Raw genomic sequence first — 23,137 nt, 5'->3', positions numbered from 1 at the left:
AAAAGGGAGGGTGGGATGTAAACCGGAGTGGGGGGAAAGCAAACCAACATCAATTATCTCTTACAATTTATCTAAGAGAGTCCAAAAATTCCTGGGTCTTTTCCAGCGATCCGAAGTTATACATGGACCCTTCATAGTTAAAGCGTAGCGTCGCTGGGTAGCGCAAGGAGTACTGAATACTTAAGTCCCTTAAACACTTCTTCGCCTCATCAAACACCTTCATCTTTCAGACCCGAGCTGGGGAAAAGTCCTGGAATAACATGATCTTGGATCCTTTATAGATCATGGCTTGGAGATCTTTTCCAAGATTTCTGGAGGCTTCTAAAAGTATCTGCCTCTCCTTATAACTCTGCAGCCGGAACAGGACCGGGCGGGGACGCTGGTTTGAGCCGGATCCGCGTATTGCAACCCAGTAGTCCCATTCCACCCTTACCTGGCCTGATCCAGCCTTCAGATTTAAAAGCTGTGGAAGCCACTGTTCAAGGAACACTGTAAGCTGGCCTTCCTCTTCCCGTTCGGGAAGGCCCAGCAAATGAATATTTTTTCTACAGCCTCAATTCTCAAGGTCGTCAATGTGATTCTCTAAGGTCCAGACTCGCTGTTTGAGAATCCGGACCTGATTCACGGCCGATTGTGCTGTAGTTTCGGAGGTCGCGGCCTTTAGCTCCGCCCCTCCGACTCAGCGCTTGATTTCCTTGATGTCTTGCTTTTGCAGCGCTGCCGAGAGTGAGTCCCATTGGCTTCAGGATTCTTCTATAAAAGCATCAATCTTTGCATGAAGTTTGGATATTACTCCCACGAGGCTCGCCACTGAAAGTAAGCCCCCCGGGTTGCTTGCGGACGCCTCTTCTGCAGCTGGAGAGGGTGGGGGAGGGGTTCCTGCTTGCTGAGAGCTGCAGGCTCCCCTTTAGTCATTTTTACTGGAGATGAAATTGTTTAAATTCAATACTAAACAACTAATTACATTAAGTAAAAACTATTTTAAATGATTTGGTGAGTGTGGTGGGGGTGGGCGACCCACTTTGCCCAAGTCTTGGGAGGAGCACTGTAGACTCAGACTTGCTGGTTGCCGCCATCTTGGATTCCCAAAGAAACCTGGTTTATAGATCTTCTAAGTTTAAACCCATTCTAGCTAAGTTATATCATTGCCCATGGTGGTTACTGGGTAAAACATTTACATGCATGCTGTTATCAATGGAGTAGTGGATGAGTGGGAGATAATGCACTCCTCCAGCCTCAGTCAAACAAGAGGGCAGTGACAAGGAGTTTAGAACAACTGGAATATCCAGACCTGTCCTTGCTGGTGGTTCTTCCTTGCCACTCAAGCTGGTGTACAATGGAACACTTGCTATCAACAGGAACATGGTGGGTCAAACCACTGGCTTCCTGAAGGTGTCAAATCAAGTTCAAATGGAGTACATCTCAAAATCACTAGAGGTTTGCTGAATCTCTCAAATCTTGCTTCCAGGATGGCAGAGTTATCCTGGGAGAATGAATAGGAGGAGGCAGGTGGTGGTGGTTGGCATGGTTGTCCCTGGACAGATACTCAGGTTATTCAGTAATCTAATCACTGCCACGCAATAATTGTTCTACCATTCCCTAGCTATCAACCCAACTTTTATTTAACATCAAAATAAATCCGGAAATAGAAGCCACTAATAAACACAATCATTCCATGAGAACTTCATTGTGCACCAATTCCAATAATGTAGGAAAAGTTGATCTTTCTGTTACTGAATTCTCTGAGCACCTGTCTTATGTTTGCCTGTTGCCCTGTTACTATCATTCTCAATTATTTTTCTGTTCCTTTCTCATTCCATTAATCCCATTGACTCAATGCTCTTTTGGGCAAATTACACTCAGGCCCAGGTGTCCTCTAGTACCCCATCGATGTCTAACAAATGACACATATGTGCTATCCTGCAGCAGAATAGTATGGTTAACTTTGTATTTACCTGACCGTGCAACCTCTGAAACGGGCTTGTTTTGCACATGAGCCATGTGTCCAAGAGTGAAGAAGATGATAAATCCCGCAAACACACTCGTAGCACAATTAACAACACAGACAATGATGGTATCTTGGTAACAGTTGTTGTGGAATTTGTTGTAGGATGACAATGTGATTAAACTGCCCCAACCCACTGATGTCGAGTAGAAAATTTGTGTTGCAGCATCTTTCCAGACCTGATAAATAGAAGGGAGAATTCATCAGCGCTGAACGATTTCACTTGAACTCATTCAACTGAAAAACTACATTGACCACAAGAAGCATAGTGTGAGTTAGTCCAGCAGCTCAATGTGATCTGACTGAATTAAACTAGCTCTGATCAACACCATCTCACTTAATAGGAGGGCCATCATTTGATTTTCCTTTGACTACTTGCTGCCAACTTTAAGATTTTCCCTCCAAAATTGACTCATAGCAGAAATAAAACCCCACTGGACCAAAAATCTGATCTTCTGCAAAGACATTGCTATTTTCTGCACTGCAGTCTGTTAAGCAAAATGTAAACTGCACACATTGGGGTTAATTTGGATCACAAAAATGATTTAAATTAGATTTAAAATAGGTATGAATGTCATAACCATCTTATACTTAAATGGTGAGGCTCCAGATGCTCCTTGTTATTTATGTGTAAGTTCCACAGCAATTTCTGACTGCACTCAGAGGTTCAGAGAAATATCTCTGATATGCACCACTCTGCTGTTATAAAAATGGTATCTCCTGACATTTACAAATTTGGCTCAGTGTGAAATTACCTATTACATGCGTAGAGTCACATTATTATTGCTGATGTGGAAGAAGGGTTTGGGGGGGAAGGGGGAGAAGATCAACTGAAAGGCAGGATCTTAGCTCTCAGCAGCTCCCCCAGGTCCTCCCATCTACATGAAGTAGAGTCCTTCAAAAAAGTGTTGATGCCTTTAGATGAATTCCCTCTTCTTGGAAGCCCGATAGGAATTCACAGGATTTTGATTTCGCTTTTCCTCATGATTGTCCCCTGGTCTCCACAAGTAGGTGCAGAACCAGGGAGGAGATGTTTCAATGCCATTCATTGGCCACTTAAACACCATAATTAATGGCAGAGCATCAAAATCCATCCATGAATCTTCTGCCACCACGATAGATGAGTGACAAGAAGCTACAAACTAATGCTTTTCCACCCAATTTCATGTCCCATTGCTCCCAAATTGTCATTTGGAAGGGCATAAAATTCTGCACTTTATTTCTGAACTACTCTAAGTTCACTCATTGAGAGTTACATTTCCTTCACTATCACAGTTCATGTGCTGTTAATTTTGCAATCAAACAATTTACTTGGTTAAGCAGATGCTCAGTTGCTTTCTCTCTGTAGTCACATCTCAGGTACAGATGATATTGTGACAATGCCATCTCCCACTTCTCGATAAACTCCAAATATCATTGACATTAAACAGGTCAGGAGATGTCAAATGGACTTCCACAGCTTTGCCGTTCTCAAGGGCAAGTAGAGATGGGCAGTGAATGCTGGCCAGCCAGCAATGCCCATATCTCACCAATGTATATTGAACAAATACTGATGACATAGTCTCATAAGTGATTGTAACTGAAAATCTGATTACTGAATCAATCCATGATTTCAGAAAGAAAGAGGCACTGAGAATAAACAATCCTTTGCATCCCACTGCCGATCTCATCCAGTTGTATCTAATCTCATCATCCTAGCCCTTAGCATTGATTCCCTCCTGCTCATACCAAGATGATTACAACAATAAACTAACTCATTAGAATTCATCACAAAGTCTCAGCTAGCTTTTCGCAACATGTGCAAAATGATCTTTCCAAATACAAACAAAAGACTGAAAGGTACATTTCAATTCTAAATTTTAATACCTCAATCAGACAAAATAAAAGAAGGAACCGTTAAATAAAAAAAAGTGATTTTTGAAATTCAATTGATTCTGTTGTTGAGCTTACCTGAGCATCAGCCAGTTTGGAGAAGTCTGAATGGCTTCCGATGTAGAATTCAATTCCTTTAGAGGCTCCCTCCAGGGTAACCCCTCGGATCAGGAGTATCGTCACAACCACATACGGGATAATTGCAGTGAAATAAACAACCTGAGAATGGAGAATAAATTGGAAGATTTTCCTGTATTAGTGGTACAACATTTACTTTATTGGATCCAGCTGATTGTAAACTGATAGGAATATAAACAAAGAGTGAATCAGAAGACAGTTGGCTACATGATGGGGATATTTAACACTGAGCTACATGTTGGAAATAAGTTTAAATTCTACAATATTATTTTTAGTTTTATAATTAATCACATTCAGGGAAATGACAGATGTATTCAGGAGAATTGATGAGAACTTCACAAATATATGCAACACTTCATATTTCATGATTCTTTACTATTCTAATAATCCAGACAAATGGTAAATAAACCCCTGACCCTAATCTGCTCAGTCCCTTCCCCCAGTCCTGCCCAGCCTTCCGCAGCAATTGGAATTTCCCCCAGAGTCCCTGTGTCAGTGACTGAAACCCTTAGAATGAGGGACACATTCAGGAATTTGGGGGCATTGCTGGGGCTAGAAATTAGTTATGTTCAATTTCAGTTGTGGATATTACAATTTGTGACTGTTCTTCACACTTTTTTTTCACACTTATTTCAGCCTTGTCATTTCTCTGATTGTTGTGTTGTTCAGAGCAGGACCCACACAGTTTGTGGCTGAACACTTGGCAGGTGATTGAGCAGCATGAGGTGTCATATCTGCTCCTCTTCAAGGCTGTATCCCCTCAAAGGGTAACCATGCTCTGTGGAAGCTACAAAGGATTACTACACACTAGTTCATTTTCTGTTCTCTATACCTTACAGGAACTGTTAACATCACCAAGGATATAAACTATGCACTTCACAACAGTCATAAATTCTAGTTTTATTCTTACAGGGAATCTGTATTTTGTCAGTAGTTGTAACTGTCTTCATCACCAGTCACTTACCTTTCCTGAAGATTTGATTCCTTTCAAAAATGTTGCCCCAACCATCAGCCAGGCTAGAAGCAGACAGAGGGCTAAATGTCAGACAATCTCCCCAGTCTCATCCAATGAACTTGTACGGTGTAAAACTGCTTGACTGAGTTAAAAAAAGAGAAAATATTTTTCATAAGTGTACTGTTTATTACACATAGATACTATGTGCTCAATGCATCTGAGTATTTAGTGCAATATACAGGGCTTTTAAAAATATTCAGTTGTTACAGAATAAGTCCTACTTTTAAATAAGAGAATGGTTACTGAAGTTTGATGTCCTTTATGTTTTTCTCTTTCTACATCTTATTCAAACAGAATGTGGGTGCGTTTGCTATATTTGAATCTGCAACTGCATGAAAAAATTCGTGGCATGTCTTAATGGGCTCCATCTTATGCTCAAATTTACACTTGAAATGGAACAGTCAAATTAATCTCCTTAGCTAGAGTTCTAGTTGGGAAATCAGCCAGGGGTTCTCTACTCCTATATATCAAAGATCTACCTTCAGAAGTCAGTACACATGTTGAGATTCCTATGTTTTCATATACTGCAAAATGGGCATGATCAGCAACCTTGTAAATTTATTGGCCATGTAAATATAATGTTGAAGTAGGGCACTTCTCAAGCACCCTGCAGGTAATGGCCACTGATCAGATAATCCCTCAATGTATGTTCCAAACAGACATTACAGGCCCTTAGGCAGGCCTGGAAGTGCCCAGTCATCCTCAGGTCTGAAAGGGCAAGGTATCTCCAATGTTTGATGAAGAGTTGAAGTCAACTGTTTCACATTGTTACTATTTTTGTTACGAACATGATGCTGATATTAAACCAACAAGATGTTTTGCTTAGAACAAATAAATAATGTGGTATATTAATTTTAGTGCTGGTGTGATGCCATGTTTCAATGTTATATATCCTAAAGACTGATGGATCGTATCAATAATTCACTCAACTGTTCCCAAGAAAAACATTCTAACTGTACCAAGCCAGCCTGCAAATACAAATTCACGATACAGTGTTTAATATTAATTGAGATTCTAAAACTGAATTATGTTTACTGGATAATCCTGAGTGTTCAAATAATTACAAGGGAACAAAATAAACAGAGCTGTACATTGGTCTCTCAGATTGAAGATTCTGAAGTCTTTTGGGTTTGGGGAAAAATGCTGTTTATTTTCAAGTTGAGGCAGATTTGCAGAAATCTTGGCAAATGCTAGCTGTGTAAAACGGTTGCTCCTAAAACAGAGAGGTAGTTTTAGGATCTAGAGTTTAGAAGAATGAAAGATTATCTCATTCAGACACACAAAATTCCTCACTGGACAATCCTGAAAAATGTGTTGCTGGAAAAGCGCAGCAGGTCAGGCAGCATCCAAGGAGCAGGAGAATCGACGTTTTGGGCATAAGCCCTTCTTCAGGAATCTGATTCCTGAAGAAGGGCTTATGCCCGAAATGTCGATTTTCCTGCTCCTTTGATGCTGACTGACCTGCTGCGCTTTTCCAGCAACACATTTTTCAGCTCTGATCTCCAGCATCTGCAGTCCTCACTTTCTCACAGGACAATCCCACCATTGTGGAGGAGGAGTTTGAAAACACATTCAATACTATGCACTTGGCTCGTTAATAAGAACCTGTGGTGTTGGAGGAAGGATATTAGCACAGGCAGAGGAATGACTAACTAATAAAAGACAGATTTGCGATAATGGGGGCATTTTCAGGATGGCCTATAACTAATGGAATGCTGTAGTGCTGGGGCCACAATTATTTACAATATATTAATGACTTTGATGAGGAAAGTGAATGGACTATCGCCAAGTTTGTGGATGATATGAAAATAGATGGGAAGGCAAATGGTGAGGATGACAAACAGAGACTGGAGGGATACAGGCAGAGTAAAAGAGTGGGCGATAAAACATGGCAGATTGAAAAGGGAAATCCCTGGCAATTACAAGCCAGGCAGTCTTATGTCTGTGGTCAGCAAGGTTTTGGAAAGAATTCTGAGGGGTAGGATTTATGACTATTTGGAAAAGCATAGTGTGATTAAAGGCAGTCAACATGGCTTTGGGAAGGGAAGGTTATGCCTCACAAATCTTATTGAGTTCTTTGAGGAGGTGACGTAACAGGTCGATGAAGGTTGTTAGGAAGCATTATTAAGGTTAGGTTGTGTTCAGAAACTTTATTGTTAGGTAGTGCTCACGTAAGGTAGTATTAGCAAGTCTGGAAATTGTTAGCTTCACTAGACAACAGTAAGCCATTATGTTACACTAAGAACAGACTGAAACACTGATGGCATAATGAGGCCCCAGGGAGGGTGAACAGATAACAGGACATTGAAACCGTGTTAGATTGCACGTAGCTCATACTGAGGTAACTGAATGTTATCACTTTTGGGACCAATCCTATTAGAGTATACCGCTTCTTACCAAATAAGGATGTAGCACTGGGATGCGAGGGGCTAAAAGCTAGACAAAGAGAACAATAGATCAGAAGGCGCTTTCTCCAGTGAGCAGTAAACATCTCACTGTATTGTGTACGTCTCTCTCTCAGTAAAAGCTTATATTTTGAATCAGATCCAGTGTTTCTCTCCTTCAAACGAACACCGGGGACGGTAGCTCCGTCCTAACAGTTTTGGTGACCCCGAACGTGGGAAGGGAGTGGAGACACGCCTGTTGGCAGGGATTGAGAGGTCGCCGAACGGCCGGCCACTTCTAATCAGGCTCGGAGGCGCCTTTTTCAAAAAAGATCTCCAGTAGGGATTTGAATACGCTAAATTCTTATTTGCTCGGCGTCTCACAACTCTTTGCCAACCAAAATTGTGGGCTTGGCAGCCCGAGAGAGAGTCAGACCGTTTATTTATGAAGAAAAGTCCCCTCGGTGAAGGGTCATCCCGGCCGCGCGGTTTCTGAAAGTCCTAGGGGTGGTGAGTATTATTGTTTTTTAAAAAAAAGTCCTCTAGGTGGGCACTGAAAGTCCTAGAGGTGGGTAGTATTTTAAAGAAAAAAAAAGTCCTCTAGGTGGGCACTGAAATTCCTAGAGGTGGTTAGTGTTTTAAAGAGAAAAATCCCCTTTGTGGGCGCTGAAAGTATTGTTATGGTAAAGCTTAGGCTTTACCCCGCGCAGAACGAAGTCGGGTTAAGTGTATGCTTCCCCCCGCGCAGAACGAAGTCGGGTTAAGCGTAGGCTTCCCCCTTGCACTAAGGACCGGTGAGTAAAAAATATACTTCCCTTGACCGGAGGACGAGCGCTGATCGGGACTGGTTTTGTCGGGAGTCGAGGTGGTGCATTCGTGCGCCCGACACCCAGGAGTTCCGTGGTGGAGCGTGAGACAAAAGACAGCGGACCGGGGACAGTGACAGACAAAGATTTATTGACAGAGCGACTGTGTGGTGTGTGTATGTGTGTACAAGTATTGTGGTGTTAGTAAAAGTGTGTGGGAGAAGAAGAGTTTGTGTGTGGAAGTCTGTCAGAGCAGTTTGCATTGTTGCCCTAGAGAGAGAGAGAGAGAGTGAATGCTGATGCGCCGGCAGTGTGTTTATGTGAAAGAGAGAGACTGGCTGCAGGCATTCTCAGCTAACAAGCAGTTTAACACTTTGTGCTTTGGCTTGAATTCATCTGTTTGGTTATAGTTTTATGCTTAAAACTTGTTGTCTGTCATTTGATTCAGTGTGCTATTTTTGATTATAATTTCATGAATGCTTAACGTGATTTTCTTTCAGGATAGAATTTTAATAGATATTGAGAGAGGAAGAAAAGATTAGGTGGTATCTGATAAGGTTGATCCCCATTTTTTTGGGAGAAATTTTTATGTTTAAATGAAAGTATTAAAAGGTGGACAGCAGGAAAATTTATTTTTGACAACAGCTTACAGTGGGAAACGATGGAGATAGTGACAAAGAAAGATAGAAACAGAAACAAAGGGGGGGCAGGCTTTCAAATCAACTATGCAAGTGAAAGAGTAATGAGGTGTTATGAAAGAAGACCCCAGAGGGCAGGAGAGGCAGAAAAGAGTTTTTGGATCTCGGCAAAGAATAAAAAAAATGTAAGGAATACTAGATTTATTGTACTCCAAGGAGTACAGGTGGGGATTGCGAGGAATCTCTCATTTCCATGACCCTAAGATTATGCATTTTTTAAAAAAAAGCCTGATGAGATGCGGTTTATGCACTTTGTATAAACCTTCTTGTAAATACAGATATACATAATGTACATATTTAGAATAACAAATGATGTAAATACCAAGTAAAACTTATTACTATTTGTATTGGCAATTTTTGTGAATTTGAATATGTTCTAGTAGAAAAAGAGTTTTTCCATCCAACTCTTCCAATGTTCTTATAAATATAGAAGAGACAGCAGGTAATCGTGCTCAAAATTTATCACACCAGGTAACACGTCGGAAAACAAATTAATATTTAAAAAAATATATCTTGTTTAGAGTGCATCTTATTGGATAGGGTCCAAAAAGCGTGAAATATCTGTATTGTAGGAATAAAGACAATAATGCAACTAAAATAATATGGAATTTAGTAATCTGTGATGAAATACAAACTGATTTTAATAATTAGTGTTCTAAATTACTAATTGTTGATTCAATTTCAAAATAAAATATTAAAGCTGCAGTCACTGTAGATAAGGATTATAAGCGAAGCAATTTCTATTCCAGAGATTATAGTATTTGTATTGTGGGATTTGGCTATAGCTCAGACGCTCTATTTTGCATGAGTAAAGTTTTTAAAACGTTACAAGAAAAAAACCTTTGAACTTTGGTATAATTCCTGAACCTATAAAGTTCCCTTTTATGTCCTCCCTGTGTCAGTTCATAGCAAGTACAACTTCCAAATAAATTGTGAATATGTTTTATTGTATAAATACTGCATGGTCTGGGCAGTCATTGACTTCCAATTTTTTTTCTCTCTGGTTTCCATTGCCACCGGGGTGAAATTGCTTGTGGTTTATAATGATTTTTTTTCAAGGGGTTTCTGTTTGCACAGCTGGCGGTTTGATTGCTTTTCTCAAGTGGGTGTGAATTTCTGTGATCTTTTTTTCAATGGACTGCGGCAGCCAGGTCTGTGTGTGTGTTTTTTCTATTGGACGAGGAACTCCCATTCAGCAATGGAGGGCTCTGATTGGCTAGAGAACTCCCATTGAGTTTAATTCACAGTTGTATAAGTGACATTGAGATATTTTTAAAATTAAAACAATATAGAGCCAAAATATGTAGTGCCCTGGACCCAGTATTATGTTGACAGTGACTTCATGGTCAAGTTGCAGACAGAGTTAATTTTTCTTTTATCCAAAATAACGAACCGAAGTTTCAGAACAAACAGAGACAGATAAAGAAAAATGGAAGGTGAAAAAAGACGAAGGGAAGAGAAACCAAGAGAGAAGGATAGATAGAAGGATTGCGAGGAATAAGGGTTAGGGGTAAGGGGATTCACAAAGGACTGTGCAAACAGAGAGAGAGCTCGTGTATAGCTAGCAAAACATTTAACCCTTTGTGATTTGGTTTGAATGCACATTGGTTTGTTGGTGATTGAATGAGTAAGTTTTCTTTCTAGAGCTTGAGTTCCAGGACTGCTGTTTAAAGTGATTTCTCTTTATGTGAGCTTAACATGATTTTTTAAGGCTAATAACTTCTGTTCTTTTATGAGTCATGACTCCCTAACTACTTTTCTTACTAACCTCTTTTATTTTTACATAAAAGCAATATATGAAGGACAGTCGAAGTTTCGTTCGACAGTGGGTAATTGTTAAAAACGAATGTTTCCATGGTTATTATCTGTGACCTTGGATTCGACCATTGTGCATGCGTTAGAAGTTTTTAACTTGAATTGACAAATTGTTGTAAGACAGCTCTGATTATTTTTACGACCTAAAGTATTTTAATTGAGTAATGATTGACCAGCAGTACTTAAGAAAACTACTTTTGGATCTAAAATGGGGAACTAAAACTGAGTGATCACAATGGTCTTCAAAATTGGTAACTGTATGCATTTTACATTTTGAAAATTGAATACTGGATAAATGGACGTAAATATATAAATATGCTTACAAGTTAGTTACAGGCATTAAAGTAAGACAAGCATGATTTGGTAAATTGGTGTTTAAGAATATGGGAATCTAAGGACACTGCAATATTTCTTAGAAGAAAGGTAAATGGAAGAACGTAATGATTTGTCCCCTTTGGAAAGTACCGATAGAAAACGAGGAGATAAGGTGAGTGTGTGTTCCCCTCACTAGTGGGGAGGTCGGAATATATAAGAGGAAATAACGGTCTTGGTTGAGAATTTGATAGGATTTTCAGAACAGATTAATCTATGATAAAAACCCAGTATGTATATGTGGGCTGGTTTAATGTCTAATTTAAATATACTATTTACTAAGGAAAAAAGGAAACTTATATGGGGATACTGGAGCGCTCGTCTGTTGAAGGCATGGTGTTACGGAAAGTGAAACCTGCTGCTGTTCTTTCCTCCCTCCCTCTCCAGATGGTTTTCTACTTCAATGCGTTTTGTTATTTTTTCTATTTTCTCGATCTTTTGTTTGTGTTAACAAGACATTTGCACCATCCGGAGTTGTTCGCAGTTTATCAAAATAATCAAACAGCATTTTTTTTTCTCTCTCAATTTAATATTTAGTTTTGTGGGGAAGTTTAGTAGGTCTCTATGTCTGTCTTTTCTAAGACCTGCAGGCAAGCATTTTTTACATGATCCATCGTGCTTCTGCTTTAGCCTCAGTAATCAATGATTTTGAGATGCCAATATTCTGCCATCGGTTTTGCTTAGATTCTGAGCTGAGCTTATTGCGTGGAATGGGTGTTGAAACCTCTATCTATTCAAGCTTCGCACTCTACAGTGAATGACATCATTATGGTGTCAATTTTGCTAAATGGTTTATTTGCACAAGGTTGATTCGAGATTTAGTCCTAGAGGGAAATGGGATTTTCTGAAGAGGAATAAATTTTAAGTCTTAAGGATGCTTGGATGATAGAGTAATATTATATTTCTGTATTGCAAAGTCTGGATTTAAATTTCTGGTTGTTTTATAGTACTTTTCACAGCTATTCACTAACAGGAGGGATTCAGTCCTGGTCACACAGATTTTGTGCCAATTCCTAATACAACTGTGGTCAAACACCTAATTTTAATTCCACAATTCCAAACCTGGTTATGACGGTTCTAGGAAAGATGAGATAAGAAATCAGATAGATTTTTCCGTATTGGTAATATAACACTATGTACTAAAATGTTGCATTTATATTCCTACAGACTTCAAGTCAAGCACTTTCTCTTCATTTTTTCAATTATGCAGATCTGATGGTGGCTAAAACCTTTTTAATACTTTGAACAGGTCTTCGTTATTAAGCATCTGGACACATACCTAGTAGGCTGTACAAAGACAGCTATGATTAACTTTAGCTTTTTCATTCACTAAATTTTAGTTGTGGTTAAGAGTAAGGGACTTATTCCCCTTGTTCACTATTAAGTACTGGATATGAATTTAGTACAAGATTTCAAAAAACTGGAAGATGACCCTACCCCTGTTGAAGGAGGAGCTTATGGGTCTGTAATTAATTTGTGAATGGATAATGGGTATGGGTTACAGTACAAATACCAGACGCTAATCTCTTCTGAGATTCAACAACAGATCACAGGTGAATCTTGCCTAGTTTAGTAAATTAGGACTATCTTTCAGAAAAGAAGTGTATTTGCAGTTTTTGAGAAGATATGTAGCTCAGGTTCTAAGTTTACTCACTGAGCTGAAAGGTTTGTTCTTGAACATTTTGTCATCACGCATTGTTAGGAGGGGCACAGAAAGTGTTTGTAAAGAGAGAAAGGGCGAGTGACAGGAGCAGAACGCGTAAATGATGGTAGCTGCGGTTGATGAGGTAATTAGGGGAAGAATGCAGCCAAAAGTGAGCAACTGGAGCAGCGAGTGATAGCATGTAGGGCAGAGAAGAAAGGGAGTAGGGAGAGACATGGAGGAGCATTTGATAGAGAGTTTGAGCGACAGGGGCAGAGACGAAGGTCTCCACAGGCAGGATGCCATTATTGTGGAAAGATAGGGCATTTTAGAGGAACAGGAGAGGACCGGTTAAACTAATCTACCTCATAGCGGGCAAAGAAGGAATTGCAGCGGCTGTCAGCCTGGCCCCAGACCAAGCTGAGTTTTGAAATCAACAGAAGAGGTGGGAAGTATAAAATGGAAGCTGTGGAAATCGTACAAATGCATTTATGGATTGATTTTAAATTTGTCTTACTGAATTAGATCTAGCAATGTTCTATCAGTGCCACAGTTAAACTTTCAGATATGTTTCATGTCAATAAATGCCAATAATTTTCTATGAGTGATTCTGTGGTATTTGAGCAATTATTATAGCTATGTTTAAAGTCAATTTTAACATTGGAGGTCAGGTTTTGGGAAACTTTATAGGCTTAGACATTGAGCAGGAGAAGTTGGAATTGACTTTGAGACAACAGCCTTAAGCTTGTCTGCATTCTGATAAATTCTGCTGGGTCATCACGGAAAGGTGGTTTTGTATCTGAAAGAAGAAAGTTGTTAGCTTGTTTGACCAGTTCAGTTGGGTGTGCAGCCAGTTTTGATGTGTTGGAACTAGGTACTATAATGAAATACGCTATAATTGAGGATGTTTAAGGACCTGTACTGCACTGTATTTTTCGATGTTCTATGTTCCAATATTCAGAGATGTTTGAAGTAGGAACAGAAGCATGATAATGCACACGCTAATTGTATAGACGAAAAATGAGAAAAGGTTTTGGGGCGCATCCTGGACTAGTTGTTAATCAGCAGTTTGCATGTCTGACCAGGAACGTTTCCAGTTTTGGTTCTAGGTGGTTAAACAGAAAAGTGAATGACTTGAAGGTTGAAGGTTCAACTCTTAGCACATGGTAGTAATGACCAGATTAGGTTCAGATCAAAAAAATGGAGTCTGAAAGATAAAGTCATCGGGATGTTTATTTTAGTGACAACATTTAAAAGAAACAGTTTGAATAGTGAGATAACCGTGGAGAATGTTTTAAAACCAGTTGAACAGAGAGCAAGGTAATATAGTCTGACTGAAGAAAATACATTTAGATTTGAGCTTTCAAGAATAAATTGACTAAAGCAAAAGCAACAGAAGGAAAATAAAGGAATGAGAAAGTGGCATTTGGAATGATAAAATCACGAATATAATGTAGTATAAAAGCATAGTCAAAACAGATGAGGTAATCTTAAGGTGAAAGTGGTCATTTTTTTTACTTAAACATCGCCAGTACTTTTATTATCATTAAATATTTTCACTGTGCTGTTGCAGAGGAAAATGAAATTATGATCTGTTAAAGCTCTTAAAAAGGATAGTGATGAGAACACTTGTGGAATAATCCATGGAAAAACTGTATTTGAAAGGAAAGTTATGTTCAGGAGTTAGTCCATTTAAAAATGAGATGAGGATTGGAGGTCACTGTTTCAAAGGCCACAGATTTGAACATTTTTTTTCGTCCTTATGGAAAATGGGGAACCTTTGGAACTGTTCTGCAAAATGTGGTGTTAAATATAGATTCTGGATCAGCAGGGAGGGAAATCTTCTGTGCTGTACTTTTCTATTTGGGTCCTCAGATACGTGGGATTACACAGTAAATTGATCCTCCATAGCCTGAATAGCTGAGCATTTGGGAACCATTATCAGGATTGGAGACAGTCAGCATAGATTTATGAAAGGGAAGTCAAGCTTGACAAATTTACTGGAATGTTTTGAGGATGTAAATAATGAGGTTACCGAAAGGGAGCCAGTGGAGGTGGTTTATTGGGAATTTCTGAAGTCTTTTAACAAAGTCTCATTAAGGGATTAGTGCGTAAAATTAAAGAATGTGGGAATAGATTTAGTTTATTGAGGTGGATATAAAATTGGTTGGCAAGTGGAAAGATTGGGAAGAAACAGGTTATTTACTGAATGGGAGGCTGGGAATGAGGGACAGTATCAAACAACACTGGCCCGGATGGCAAGCTCACTAAAACCTTGATAAAACTCCGAGCCTTAGCCACTGAGCTGAAGCAACAGCTGGGGGTAAAAAAAAAACCCAGTGATAGATTGGCTGAATAGCACATTCGGTAGATGGGGAACTGTGCTGGGACAGCTGGCCCTTGGTTTATGCATTTCTGTTGCTATCTTTATTACCTGTGGTTGTTGTTGTATACCATGTATCAGGACGCTTGTGACACGAACGATCGACCATGCCCTGACGGGAAAGGATAACCCCCCACCCGCATACCAGGCAGCGGTGCTGGAGGAGCCTGTGATGGGGGCACCCCAAGAGAAGATTACGGGATCGGTATCAGAGGGAATGGAGGAGATATGCTTGAGAGAGAAGCGCGGGACAACTTATGATTTTACTTTATAACTGTATCTCTCATTTCTAATCCTTCCCATATTAGGGCCTCAGAATGTGAGGGCTGAGGTGCAGAGACCCCCTAGTTGTGTATTTTTTTTTCTCTCTTTCCCGTTCAAATTGACAACAGGTAAATTTGTGCTTTTATGCTGCAGTTAGAGATTGTGAAGTGCTATATGTCTCGAGACTCAAGAGACTATTGTTCACTCAAGAGATTCCTAGCCATCATCTGGTATTCCTAAATGGCTTCGATTGGTCTCGACGGCCACTGTTCACAATGATAAGCCAGTTACCACTGCCCGTGTCCGTACTTGACAGCTGTAAAATGGATGTGGGTTTTTATTGGTCAAGTGAAGGTGACTGGTTAGCCAATGACGGGTAAGATTCCTCGAGTGAGGGACAACCTAAGACAGGCACAGTCGTGTATTGACCTTCAGAATAATGGCCTGTGGTCATGTGGTTTTAGCAGATGCCTGGCCTTTGTATCCGTGTCGGGAATCTGGTCAAGTTTCTGGCTTGCAAAGCAGCTTGATATAAGGAAAATCGTGGACCCAGCAGTTTGACATTGTATTCACTGTATTTTTGACAAAGGAAAATGCCAGTTTTGTGTCATCTTCCAGAACCGACTTAACAACAAACCTTTGGGAAGGAAGGAGAGCTCATTGAATCCTATTGCAAAAAGATTTGACACTATGTCAGTAGTTTGAAAATTTATTTTAAGATGTCATGGTATAATACGACCGATTTTACTGGGAGGTTGTACAATTGGGTGTTCTTTGAACAGCAGACCTTCATTCTGCAGGCGTCCTAACTCATCCACTTTGTGTTTTCCTCTGGTTCTCTTCGCTTTTGTTATCATACTCAGTAATCGTTTTGTTGGTTTTGAGGTGGCTTTTTGTATATGTTTACAACTTTTGAGTGCTTATGTCTGTTATGTATTATTTCACTGCTTCTCGTGCCTTAACGATTGTATGCGAACTGGAGAGGCGCATAGAGTAGGGATTTTGCGGCGCGGAATGCTTTGTGTAGTTGTATGTTGCTTAGGGACTCCTATCCCCTATAACTATGTCTCCCTAGAGTCAGACAAGCCGGGTTTGGCTAAATGGTCAGTCTTGCAAATGATCGACGGAGGTGCGCTCACCGACCATCCGGGTCCTGACTGCTGCGCGCGAACTGCTGTATTTTGTGTGGCCTCTTTCGAGGCCAAGGGAGGGAGTGTTAGGAAGCATTATTAAGGTTAGGTTGTGTTCAGAAACTTTATTGTTAGGTAGTGCTCACGTAAGGTAGTATTAGCAAGTCTGGAAATTGTAAGCTTCACTAGACAATAGTAAGCCATTATGTTACACTAAGAACAGACTGAAACACTGATGGCATAATGAGGCCCCAGGGAGGGTGAACAGATAACAGGACATTGAAACCGTGTTAGATTGCACGTAGCTCATACTGAGGTAACTGAATGTTATCACTTTTGGGACCAATCCTATTAGAGTATACCGCTTCTTACCAAATAAGGATGTAGCACTGGGATGCGAGGGGCTAAAAGCTAGACAAAGAGAACAATAGATCAGAAGGCGCTTTCTCCAGTGAGCAGTAAACATCTCACTGTATTGTGTACGTCTCTCTCTCAGTAAAAGCTTATATTTTGAATCAGATCCAGTGTTTCTCTCCTTCAAACGAACACCGGGGACGGTAGCTCCGTCCTAACAAGGTCGAGAAATGGGTGTGGTGTATATGGACTTCAGCAAGGCATTTGATAAGGTTCCCTATGGTAGATTCATTCATAAAGTTAGGAGGTATGGGTTACAGGGAGATTTGGTTGTCTGGATTCAGAATTGGCTGGCTGACAGAAGGCAGAGAATGGTTGTAGACGGAAAGCATTCTGCCTGGAGGTCAATGTTGAGTGGGGTCCCACAGAGCTCTGTTCTTGGACCTCTGTTCTTCGTAAATTTTATAAATGATTTGGATGAAGAGGTTGAGGGGTGGGTTAGTAAATTTGCAAATGACACAAAGGTTGGAAGTACTGTTGATAGTATCGAGGGCTACTGTAGGTTGCAGCACCTCATAGACAGGATGCAGAGCTGGGCTGAGAAATGGTAGATGGAGTTCAATCTGGATAAATGCAAAGTGATGCATTTTAGAAGGGGAAGGTTGAACTTGAATGCTGAATATAGGATTAAAGACAGGATTCTTGGCAGTGTGGAGGAACATAGGGATCTTAGTGTTCAAGTGTATAGATCCCTCAAAGTTGCCACCCAAGTGGATAAGGTTGTTAAGAAAGCATGTGGTGTTTTAGCTTTCATTAACAGGGGGAACGAGTTTAAGAGCCGCGAGGTTTTGTTGCAGTTCTACAAGTCCCTGGTGAGACCACACTTGGAATATTGTGTCCAGTTCTGGTCGCCCTATTATAGGAAAGATACAGAGGCTTAGGAGAGGGTGCAAAGAAGGTTTACCAAGATGCTGCTTGTCTTACAAAGAGAGGTTGACTAAGCTCGGATTTTTCTCGCTGGAGATTAGGAGGAAGAGAGGTGACCTGATTGAGGTATACAAGGTAATGAGAGGCATGGAGAAAGTGAGGACTGCAGATGCTGGAGATCAGAGCTGAAAATGTGTTGCTGGAAAAGCGCAGCAAACAGGCAGCATCCAAGGAGCAGGAGATTCGACGTTTCGAGCATGAGCCCTTCTTCAAGAATGAGGACAGTGTGCCAAGCTGGCTAAGATAAAAGGTAGGAAGAGGGACTTGGGGGAGGGGTGTTGGAAATGCGATAGGTGGAAGGAGGTTAAGGTGAAGGTGATAAGGTGAGGGTGATAGGCCGGGGGGGGGGGGGGTGGGGGCGGAGAGGTCAGGAAGAAGATTGCAGGTTAGGAAGGTGGTGCTGAGTTTGAGGGTTGGGACTGAGACAAGGTGGGGGGAGGGGAAATGAGGAAACTGGAGAAATCTGAGTTCATCCCTTGTGGTTGGAGGGTTCCTAGGCGGAAGATGAGGCGCTCTTCCTCCAGCCGCCGTGTTGTTATGGTCTGGCGATGCAGGAGTCCAAGGACCTGCATGTCCTTAGTGGAGTGGGAGGGGGAGTTGAAGTGTTGAGCCACGGGGTGGTTGGGTTGGTTGGTCCAGGTGTCCCAGAGGTGTTCTCTGAAACGTTCCGCAAGTAGGTGGCCTGTCACCCCAATATAGAGGAGGCCATATCCCTCATGAGAGGCATGGATAGAGTCAACAGCCAGAGAGATTTCCCCAGAGCAAGATTGACTGGCACAAGGGGTCATAGTTTTAAGATTTTAGGAGGAAGGTATAAAGGAGACGTCAGAGGTAGGTTCATTACGCAGAGAGTTGTGAATGCATGGAATGCATTGCCAGTTGTGGTAGTGGAAGAAGAGTCATTAGGGACATTTAAGTGACTGCTGGACATATACATGGATAACAGTGAGTTGAGGGGTGCGTAGGTTTGGTTATTTTATTTTACATTAGGATTAAACCTTGGCACAACATGGTAGGCCAAAGGGCCTGTTCTATGCTGTACTTTCCTATGTTCTATGTAATCACACTTGCATTAAATTTAGGATAAAGCTACAATTATGATTTTCCAGTGTAGCACACTTGCATGCACTGGAAACTTTGTATATGAAGACACAGGGATCATCTTTGTAGACAGAAAAACTGTGTATGAGCTCTGCCCCGATTCAAATGAACAGAATAGATGACAGCCATTAACTCGGGCAATGCTCTGGCCAATCTATCAACCTCCTGGTTTAAATTTAAACAAAATCTGCCAGGTAAATGTCAATTAGCTCTAATGGGCACATCCCTCAGTGTAACAACTCAACCAATCAGAGTTCACTTGTCAACCAATCGGAATGCACCTCTCATTCAGCATCTGTTATTTTCCACTAACATAAAACAAATGTTGGAAATCTGAAACAAAAGCAAAAATTTCTGGAGAAACTCAGCAGGTCTGGCAGCATCTATGGGGAGAAAGCAAAGTCAATGATTCAGGTCCAGTTCTGAAGAAAGATTGCTGGACCCAAAACATTAACTCTGCTTTCTCTCTGCAGATGCTACCAAACCTGCTGAGTTTCTCCAACAATTTCTGGGTTTTTTTTGTTCCTGTTATTTTCCCTTCACTTTAGTATTTCTTGCAAATTTTCAGAATGAATGGAAGACAGGAAGTTTTGACTTAATGTTTCTTTTGTCAGCATTAATCAAAGTCTGTCTTACTAAACAACAATGTACTTACTCCCAGTATTGCTCACACGGACCCTGGTGAGGAATGGAGATTTCTGATCCAATTAGGCAAGTGTTATTATACGTCTGCAGCCATGTTGTATTAATGACTTCAAAATATCCATCATCCAGAGTAAGATTGCAAAATGGATCTAGAAAATGTTGAATGTGTTTTAGAACTTTACTGCTCCTTGTTGAACAATGCTGCCATTTCTAGTGGTACAATCAGGGTCTCTGGGCAACCCAACCCAACCTCATCCATTACATAAGGTGGAATCAGAGGCATAGACTGAGGTAGGAATATATAAAATGAAGAGCCTCTCTTCTTCCCAGTGTCCACTCATTGAATCCAGGGTAGGATGGTTTGAGGACGGCCTTTCTTGCCAGACGTAAATTGACTCCCTAAGAGATGTCTTAAATGGGTATGCTGGCTGCCATTGGCATTCTTATGTATGTGTTGAAGGGTGGGGGTGGGGAAGCGGCACAATATGTGGGTTCACTCTATCTGGTCTGTTGTTTCCTAGGAGGGTAGATTTTCAGGTGGGTGCCCAATAGAGGTATCCAATGACATAGAAGAAAATTGCATTGTTCAATTACTGGCTTCCATAAAGTGTTTGGTACTAGTGGTAGATGCAAGTGGCCCAAAAGCTCCCTTAACACACAAATAGGTACATCAACAGTGAAGGTTCCCACTTCATGAAGATGCATCCTATGACACTCAATAGCATATCCTGCATGTGAAAGAAATCACACAGGGACTGAGACACAATGTTTTTTGTTGAACACCAGTCTGCAACAGCACAGAGAATCACTAAATTATTATAGCACAGAATGAGACGATGCAAACTGTTGTGAAAATCCAAATTAGAGTTTCACCTAGTTCCTCCACTCAGTAGCTCTGAACTCCTTCCTTTTCAAACAATGATCGATCTCCCATTTGAATGTCTTGAATAAAAGTAACCTCCACCACACTCTCAGGCAATACATATGCAATCCTAACTTCTTGCTGTGTGGATAAAAATTTCCATTGAGTCACCATTGGTTGCGAATGGTTTTAATTGGCCCTTCATTCTATCCAGACTGTACACGCTGGGTACATGTACTGAGCTCCCTCCTTGTATTCCACATCATTAGTTCACACTAATGACAGCATCATTTAGGGATTTTAAGAAAAGTGTCTCATACACCATGTTTGAAGCTGACAGAAATGTCAGCATTGTGGAGCACAAACAGAAGAGACAAATGAGTAAAGAACTTTCTACATGGGCGCCAAATGTGTCCCTTCAGATCCACTTGGTCTGTGCTAGCCATGTAATTGTTAATGTATTCAGACTCACTCAGGAAGGACCAGCCAATCACTGAGCTTTCAGACATCCCATCCCTCAAAGACGATACCGCAGCCTCCTTACTCAGTCTGGTCTATAAGCTTAAGTCTCAAACTCCCTGGTCTCAATCCCTCACACATTAACTCAGATATTATATTGACACATTTTTTAGGTATTTTCATGACTATATTTTCATATCCACATCTTATGAACAAGTTCTAACTCTCAATATTTACAATATACATATCTATGCTATACCATTATTATAGATTGCAGTGGTTCACCACCACATTACTAAGGGCATTTGGGATAAACAATGAACATTGGCATAGACAGTGGTGCCCACATCCCTTGATCAGTTTGTTCAGACATTTATGACACACCTCTGGGGGGGGGGGTTAGAAATTAACCTTGTGGGTCAGAGGTTGGGGCAATACCACTGTCAAAAGCCATGTGATAAGCTTTCATTAATGGATCAGAAAATGAATATTAATCCTGATAATTAATTACTTCTGATTCCCTAACTCCAGTACGATCACTTTCCAGGCTTCAAAACTTGTGAATTGTGTTTTATAATAAAAAAAAGATTGAGAGTAACTTCCTGGACCCATGCACAGGGTCACAGACAGGAATGTGAGTCCAAAATGCAGATATATGGAAATTAAAAGGTATTATTTAAATCATGAATTTCTTGTTTTCCAAGACTCACACCTTCCCTTAAGAGGCAAAATGCAGCAAGAATATGTACATAGTCGGCTGACTAGAAGAGCACCTCCCAATGTATTGAATAAGGGCAAACACTGTTGTAAGTCATTGGCTATTGGTACTTAAAATTGACACCAGTTGCAGGTCATACATTGGTTTCCTTGACTCAGAGGGAAACAACTTAAACATTTTTGAAATAAAATAAGATCATAAGGCTATAAGAGATAGGAAGATCATTATGCCTTTCAACCTATCAAGTCTATTCCACCATTCAATCATAGCTGATATGTTTCTCAACCCCATTCTCCTGCCATCTCCCCATAACCTATGATCCCCTGACTAATCAAGAACCTATCTTTCTGTCTTAAATATATTCAATGATTTGGCCTCCATTGTCTTCTGCAGAAATAAGTCCCACAGATTCACCCTTCATCTCAGCTCTGAGGCTTCGTACCATCACTCTGAGGCTGTGTCTCGGGTCCTATCAGACTCTATATAGGCCTTTTAGTATTTTGCAAGTTTCAATAAGATCCCTCTCATCCTTCTGAATCCCATCAAGTAGAAACCCGAAGTCCCTAACTGCTCCTCCTATGACAAGCCATTCATCCCCATGATCATTCTTGTAAGCCTCCTCCTCCTCCAATGCCAGCACATCCTTCCTTAGAAGCAGAGCCCAAAACTGCTTGCAATCTGCCAAAAGTAATCTGAATAGATACTTTACGATCACAACAGTATATTCCTGCTCTTGCATTTTAAGCCTTTTAGAATAAATTCTAAAATTGCATTTGCCTTCCCAGCACCCAACTGAACCTGCATATTCACATCAAGAAAATCCTGAACTAGGACTCTGAAATTCCTTTGTGCTTCTGATATCCGAAGACTTGCTCCATTTAAAAAATATTCTGCGCTCTACTTTTCCAACCAAAGTGCATAATTCCACACTTGCCACAGTGTTCCATCTGCCACTTCTTCATCTACTCTCCAAGTCTTTCTGCAGCCTCCCTACCTCCTCAACATTATCTGTCCCTCCACCTATCTCTGTTTAACACACATGTTGTTCTGAAACTTGTTGCTACTCTCACTCCCATTTGTAAAACCAATGACGTTTGAAATCTGCGTCCTGGTCCTGATCTTCAAATTTCCTTTCAGGCTCAAAATCCAGCATCCAATCTCATGACCCCTAATCCTAAAGGTCAAGGAGTGAATGTAAATCATTCATTGTGTTACTGATGACATTGAATGAAGATTTTGAGGGAGATGAGCCTGAGATGAAAACAAAGAGAAAAACTGAACTCTGTACCAGACAGTAGTAATGTAGGTACTGATAATAAAAGGTTGAAACTACCTTAGCTTCCCTACATCTACAATCCAGGTAGAGTAAAGCAGTTGAGAATGACCAACAGTGACAATACTAAAGGAGAGATGATTTTCTTTGAAGCATCTCTCTTGCCTGTAAGCAATTATTATTGACAATCTTTCACTTCAGTGACTCAGTGACA

The sequence above is a fragment of the Hemiscyllium ocellatum genome, chromosome 11 (assembly GCF_020745735.1).
Source record: "Hemiscyllium ocellatum isolate sHemOce1 chromosome 11, sHemOce1.pat.X.cur, whole genome shotgun sequence".
NCBI lineage: Eukaryota > Metazoa > Chordata > Chondrichthyes > Orectolobiformes > Hemiscylliidae > Hemiscyllium > Hemiscyllium ocellatum.
Note: the sequence above shows the minus strand (reverse complement) of the source record.